The sequence below is a fragment of the Capsicum annuum genome, chromosome 9 (genome assembly GCF_002878395.1).
Source record: "Capsicum annuum cultivar UCD-10X-F1 chromosome 9, UCD10Xv1.1, whole genome shotgun sequence".
Classification (NCBI taxonomy): domain Eukaryota; kingdom Viridiplantae; phylum Streptophyta; class Magnoliopsida; order Solanales; family Solanaceae; genus Capsicum; species Capsicum annuum.
Genome location: NC_061119.1, coordinates 17,809,343 through 17,815,229, shown reverse-complemented (window position 1 = coordinate 17,815,229; position 5,887 = coordinate 17,809,343). Strand labels below are relative to the sequence as shown.

At 30.5% G+C, this 5,887-nt stretch overlaps 1 long non-coding RNA gene across 1 annotated transcript; it reads right to left on the bottom strand.

Moving 5' to 3' along the window:
• Positions 1-605: 605 nt before the first annotated feature.
• Positions 606-5,537, bottom strand: LOC124887297. Its single transcript, XR_007044701.1, has 5 exons — positions 5,397-5,537; positions 3,854-5,214; positions 1,824-1,910; positions 988-1,056; positions 606-842 (listed from the first exon to the last, which is right to left on the bottom strand). It is a non-coding gene; the product is annotated as an uncharacterized LOC124887297 (long non-coding RNA).
• Positions 5,538-5,887: the final 350 nt, after the last annotated feature.

Below are 5,887 nucleotides of genomic sequence, written 5' to 3'. Positions count from 1 at the left end.
TAGATGATGTGGGTGGCACACATATGCAAGTTGATTCAGGGGCTTTGTGACTAACTTAGTTCGAGGGGAGATTGTTGGTGTGAGACTTTTAAAGAAAAGGAAGATACATGTAAGATGTAGCGATAATCTTCATAATACGGGGCCTTCTGGGAAAAAAATATACAAGTTCGATCCAAAGCAACAATATCATACCATGCAAAAAGTATCTTTTAGGTAGTTTATCCCAACAGAACCTTGTAACTATGAATTCATTCAAATGCTATTAGTCATGGATATACCATATTTTACCAACATAAAATCCAGAGTTATGACATTACAAATAAATTATTATGATTACAAAAACAAAGAAAGATCAATAATGTACTGACTTGTGGGAGTGGAAGGGCAGCAACAAGAGCAATGACAAAGTCATTTTTCATGTAATGAAAAGCAATTTTGCGTTCATCCTTGACCAGCTCACCCTTACCAAAAATGGGGGTTTTCTTAGAAACAAAAGTAGTACGGAACTTCAAGTAAATCTAGGAATAATCATACAAGTATGAATATGATCATATCGATTATATTCAATGACATTAACAAATAAATTTATTCATCAATACATCTACTCGTCACAACAAACTAAAAATGACAACAGTTTGAAACCATTTTGTGTAATCTCAAACATCAGTTACAGGTTTGGAACAACAATAACCTCTCTACTTCTTAAACCTATTTACATCTTCAACACTTAATTCTTCACCATGTATGATTAGGTGTCTTTTTATTCTACTTTTAGCACCATCGGTGACTTATAGTTCTTCCTCGAGATCTTTCAAGTTACCCAATGAGACGTTAGCAAATACCTGTTTATATTTAAATAAGTTAATTTATCAACATATTTATTTACCATGTTTAGCTTTAAAATGAGCTGAACTTCATAATTAAAACAGTAAATAAAATTATTGAAATAGAAATCCACAAACTTAAGAAGCAAAATATGTAAATAACCTGTATTTTAGAACTCCACTCAGAATCAAACAGCTCCTTAATATCCATCAGATTCAAAATCAACTCTTCCTGAATCGAAATGTTATTAACATTAGACCTTTCGACAATTTGTACTTCCATAGGCATGGTTATAAATTTTTGAACCAAAGATCTTACGTAATCTATATCTAGATTTACATATATTCTGCTTGCATGAGTGGTGAAGAATCTAACTTCACCTATTAACAATAAATATAATAAAATGTAAGTTTGACAATTGTTGAAAAAGATTGCACATCAATTCATAATAGTGAAAATTAAATTGAGGAAAATTACCACAAAATTCTTTAACGGTTGTAGATGTGATTATCACTATACATGGGCCGACATCATTATTGTACAAGGAAGAAGAAAATTTTTCACCAAGTTCTTCTCATAAGGTAATTTTGACTTTCTCAAAACTAGGCAAGAAAAGAGACAAAGAAAATTAAAAGTGTATAATTGATATAATTCGTCTAAATTTAACCAAAAGAAGTTTTCAGACTTTAGTTCTAATATGAAGACATATACATAGTTTTGTAAGCTTGTTTTGTTATATTTGGATTTAAGAAATTACCCCAAAATCAAGGAAAAGAAAAAACATGAAAGAATTTAAATGCATATATTTTAAGTTTCATGCACTTTAAATACATAAGTTGCATTTAAATAATACCAAAGTAAAAAATTATGAGTTTTTTTTTAAAAAAAAAGTGATAAATGAAATAAGTATTTATATACATATGAAATTTGGTTGTCATAACATCAATGAATGACTATAATAAAGATATTAAGCGGGTATATAGAGATGAGCGAATTACTAATCAGTAATAATTTGAATCTTCCTTTTTTTCCCTTCGATCCACAATTCTCTATATCATCAATTTCATATAAACAACCAACCACATCTGCAAATAAAGTGGGTGAAGTATGACATTTAAGAATAATGTTGTTGTTTTAATAATTTACGCAATAATTAATAATAAGAATAATTTATGCAATAATGGTTATTCACCATTGAATCAATTATAGTTGGTTTAATGAACTGAAATCCATTTATAGAAATGTCAACAATATCTTCAGATAAATTCTTGATGAGAGTTGAGGCAGACAAAATAATTGTCAATAGATTTTCAGTAGGTCTGTATGCAGAAATGCTTTCAACAACTTTGAAGTTTTTGATAGTAAATAAAGAACCTTCTTTCAACATGCTTTTTAGCCTGTTCACTTGTTTTGTACTAATTATATCATAGATAAAAATTTTCTGATGGAAGAAAGTCATAAGTGTTATGTAAACTAAAAGTTCAAAGAAGAATTAGTGTTTTGAAAATATGAATCAGTGTAAGAAAGTACCTTTTCATCAATAAATATTATTTCCACACTAATCAACTCACCATTTTTTTGTGATTAATGACATCCTCATTCTACAAAGTCTAACCCTATTATGGATTCATTTCTGTCAAAAATCAATTGTGAAAGAAAATAATATGTCATTGTAAAATCTCGACTAAAAGGTATACAATCAAAGGATATTATAGTATGCAAACAGTATACTTTCAATCTATATATAGTGATATAATTAATGTATGAAACGGTACAAAAATAAATTAATAATATAATTATTCATAAATTAATACATATTAAAGGATTTTGCAGTTACAAATAAGGAATATGAAAGAAAGGATTAATGAGGATCATTAATAAATTAGCAATGCAATAATTCAATGAGTAATATACATTAAAGACATTGAGAGTTTCACAATCCTATACAGAATTTAAAAATAAGAGAAAGAGTAAGAGGGCAAAAAAACATAGGGTGTTCCAATGAGACAGGTAAATCTTTCTTAAATTTTATAGGAAACTAAAGAAAAAAGAGAACATGAAATGAGTTGTCTTTTAACTCAAGCACTTACGTAAACAAAATTTATTACTAGTCGTCAGCCACCTTACCGAAGGATTAACCTAAATAATGATTGTTGATTTTGTCTGCATTTTCAATCAAAACTCATTGCGTATATCCATCCCACGCAATCATGTCTAAATTGAAACAGCAGAGAAATCCACAATCATTGTCTATCCAGAAAATTTTAAAGATGCATTACAAACTTCTACTCTTATAATCACCATATATAATGTAATCCAACCCTGCTGCAACCCCATACGTGCATTACCAAAACTTGAGTGTATTGGATTACACTTTCTATAACTCTTTAAAAACCAAAGGAAGAACATTGTACATACAATTACAAAAATATATTCTGAGTTCCTTCGTCCTAGTGTTTCTATCAGCCTGAATATGTACAGGAGCTATTTGCATAAAGAAAGAAAGAAAAAACCTACTCTTTTATCCCCTTTGACTATGTATTCATCACCAGAAAGAGCAAAAAACTGACCTTTTAAAAAAAGATTAGGGGGGTATACAAAGTTTTCTTCTGCTTCAAAACAAACTGCTTTGACCAACGAATTGATCCATCACTTTACGACACTAACTTTTGTCTACTGTACAGTTCTCCAGCTACAATTAAGTCCTCAGATAATTTAACGACAATTAGCTAAATACTCTGATCTCTACTTACCTAAATAAAAGACCGTTGAGACTATTTCTGTTCGTACTACAAGTGTATAGGTATTGGCTTTCCCCTGTTGATAATGACATATGACTTTAATTAATAGACTTTTCTTTGGAGTAGTAGTTTTTAAGTGTTATTGGAGCCTTCATATCAGTCATGTTTACGTATCTTAAATTTTGTAGGGATCAATTTCTAGTATGCTATTGAACTTTAACCACAACAATAATAAAATTACTACCAAACTCAGTCAATAAGAACATCAAAGAACTGATAAGAAGTACCTATATAAGCCATCATTCCCCAGCCATAACCAGATCTTGCAGATTTTATGTTGCAGCAACCACCACTAAATTGGGAACGATCTCTGTAAGAGTAATCTTAATTGATTGCTATCTAGATTGAGGTTGTATAATCCATTTCTTCATGTTAATAACCATGTGCAAGATTTGAAGTATTTCTCCTAAAGCAAACTCCTTTAGGCATAATTTCTTAATAACCGTAACTGCTTCAGACCTAGTGAAAGATCAAGTAAATAAGCAAGCTTAGGATTGGGATATAACAACCAGATACACATGAGGAAACATCTTTTCTTTTCTGCTAAAAAGGTAAATCAAACCTAGTAAAAGATCAAGTAAATAATCAAGCTCAGGACCGAGATATAATAGCTAGATAAATATGAGGAGGCATCTTTTCTTTTCTTTTAAAAAGGTAAAATAGACCAACACAAGGAACCATTTCCTAAGCCTAACTAACTTTTACACTATACAATGTTAAATTAAATATCAAATTAGAAGCTCTTTGCCTATATAAGAACTTTAGAAAGTTCCCCAAACATCAACCATAATTCAATAAGGCCCAAACTAAATGAGAACCCATTACCTGTACTGTGTAGCACTTATGAAAGCTCGTCCAATAGAAGATGATAGAAATTTCTGCAGGTCATCCCATGCTTCTTTGGGATATTGCTTCAGATTACCATCGATAGGACCTATTGCCTGCACTATTCTCATTTTTTCCAATATATAGTTGCAAAGCACCTAAATTCCGCATAACTATAAGTTGTTGTTTTACTGCACTTGTGGGAGCCTTCTTAACATCAGTATTGAGGTGTTTTGGATCTTTGTATTTGATGCAATCAATAATGTTTGGATCAATATATAGGCATAATCTTCTCATTTTTAGGGTGTTCAATGCAAGTAAAACGACTCCAATAAGGCCCTAAACATAGTCAGAAGGCCTTGAGCAACTCAATTTAAATAATGCTTTCGAATAAAAAAGATCAATTCTCAATGTCGTGATGTTTCTTTCATCTATCCATAATATGCAGTTGGTCCTAATAAGAAAAGGTATTACAGCCATCCCTGCTCGCAACCTACTCAAGATATTAAAGCTTATACATATATAGATCCCTATTCGGCTATTCCAGATGATGTTCCACAAGAAAAGAAAAAAAACAAAAAGACTTAAGAAACTCCAGTAAAATAATAAATAAAAAATTAGGAAAACTTACGAGTCCATTATCACAATGTTAGACCCTTTGTTGACCTTCTTGAGGAGTGATATCTTCAGAGCCACTATTTTAGCTTCCACTTTCTTCAGATTTCTCTCAAGATTCCTTACATTACTCAGAAAATCTTCCAAACTGAAATATGCCAGAAGAATATATGCCATAAGTGTAAGCATACACATCTGAAGATCTTTTTCATATCTTTCCTAGGAAGTTGTGAGTTAAATGATTTCATGTACAAAAAAGAAAAGACGAAAGTATGTAAAATTTAAGAAAAGACGAAAGTATGTAAAATTTAGTCGTAGTTTAGTTATTACCCATGTCATTCTAATCTATTTATCTCGACAAGCTTGTTTCCGAGATAGAGAAATTTAAAGCATTAGAATGGCAGTGGAAATACAACATGATGCATGTAATGATAAGACACAGTTCATTATGTTTTCTAGTTTTCGTAGAGGATAGCAATTCTACTATGCAAAAATATAAACTTGAAGAAATCCAACATACGGGATTTGAATCATCTTGTTTTTAGCACTAGATGGAATAAGGGGAATTCCAGCCTTATCCTTATCCTTATCCTTCTCTGTTCTAATATCAATCAAGACGTAATTTTTGATGTACTAAAAATCTCACAGATTAAAGAAAAAAAGATACACTTTGGTGTACTAAAAATCTCACTATATATAAAATTCGAAAAAGACCCAGACCACAAGAATCTGTTATACATAATCTTACCGGTCACAAGTTAAAATTTTGTTATTAGTCACATAAAACACAATATAAAAAGTAAACTGATGTTGCATTTTAA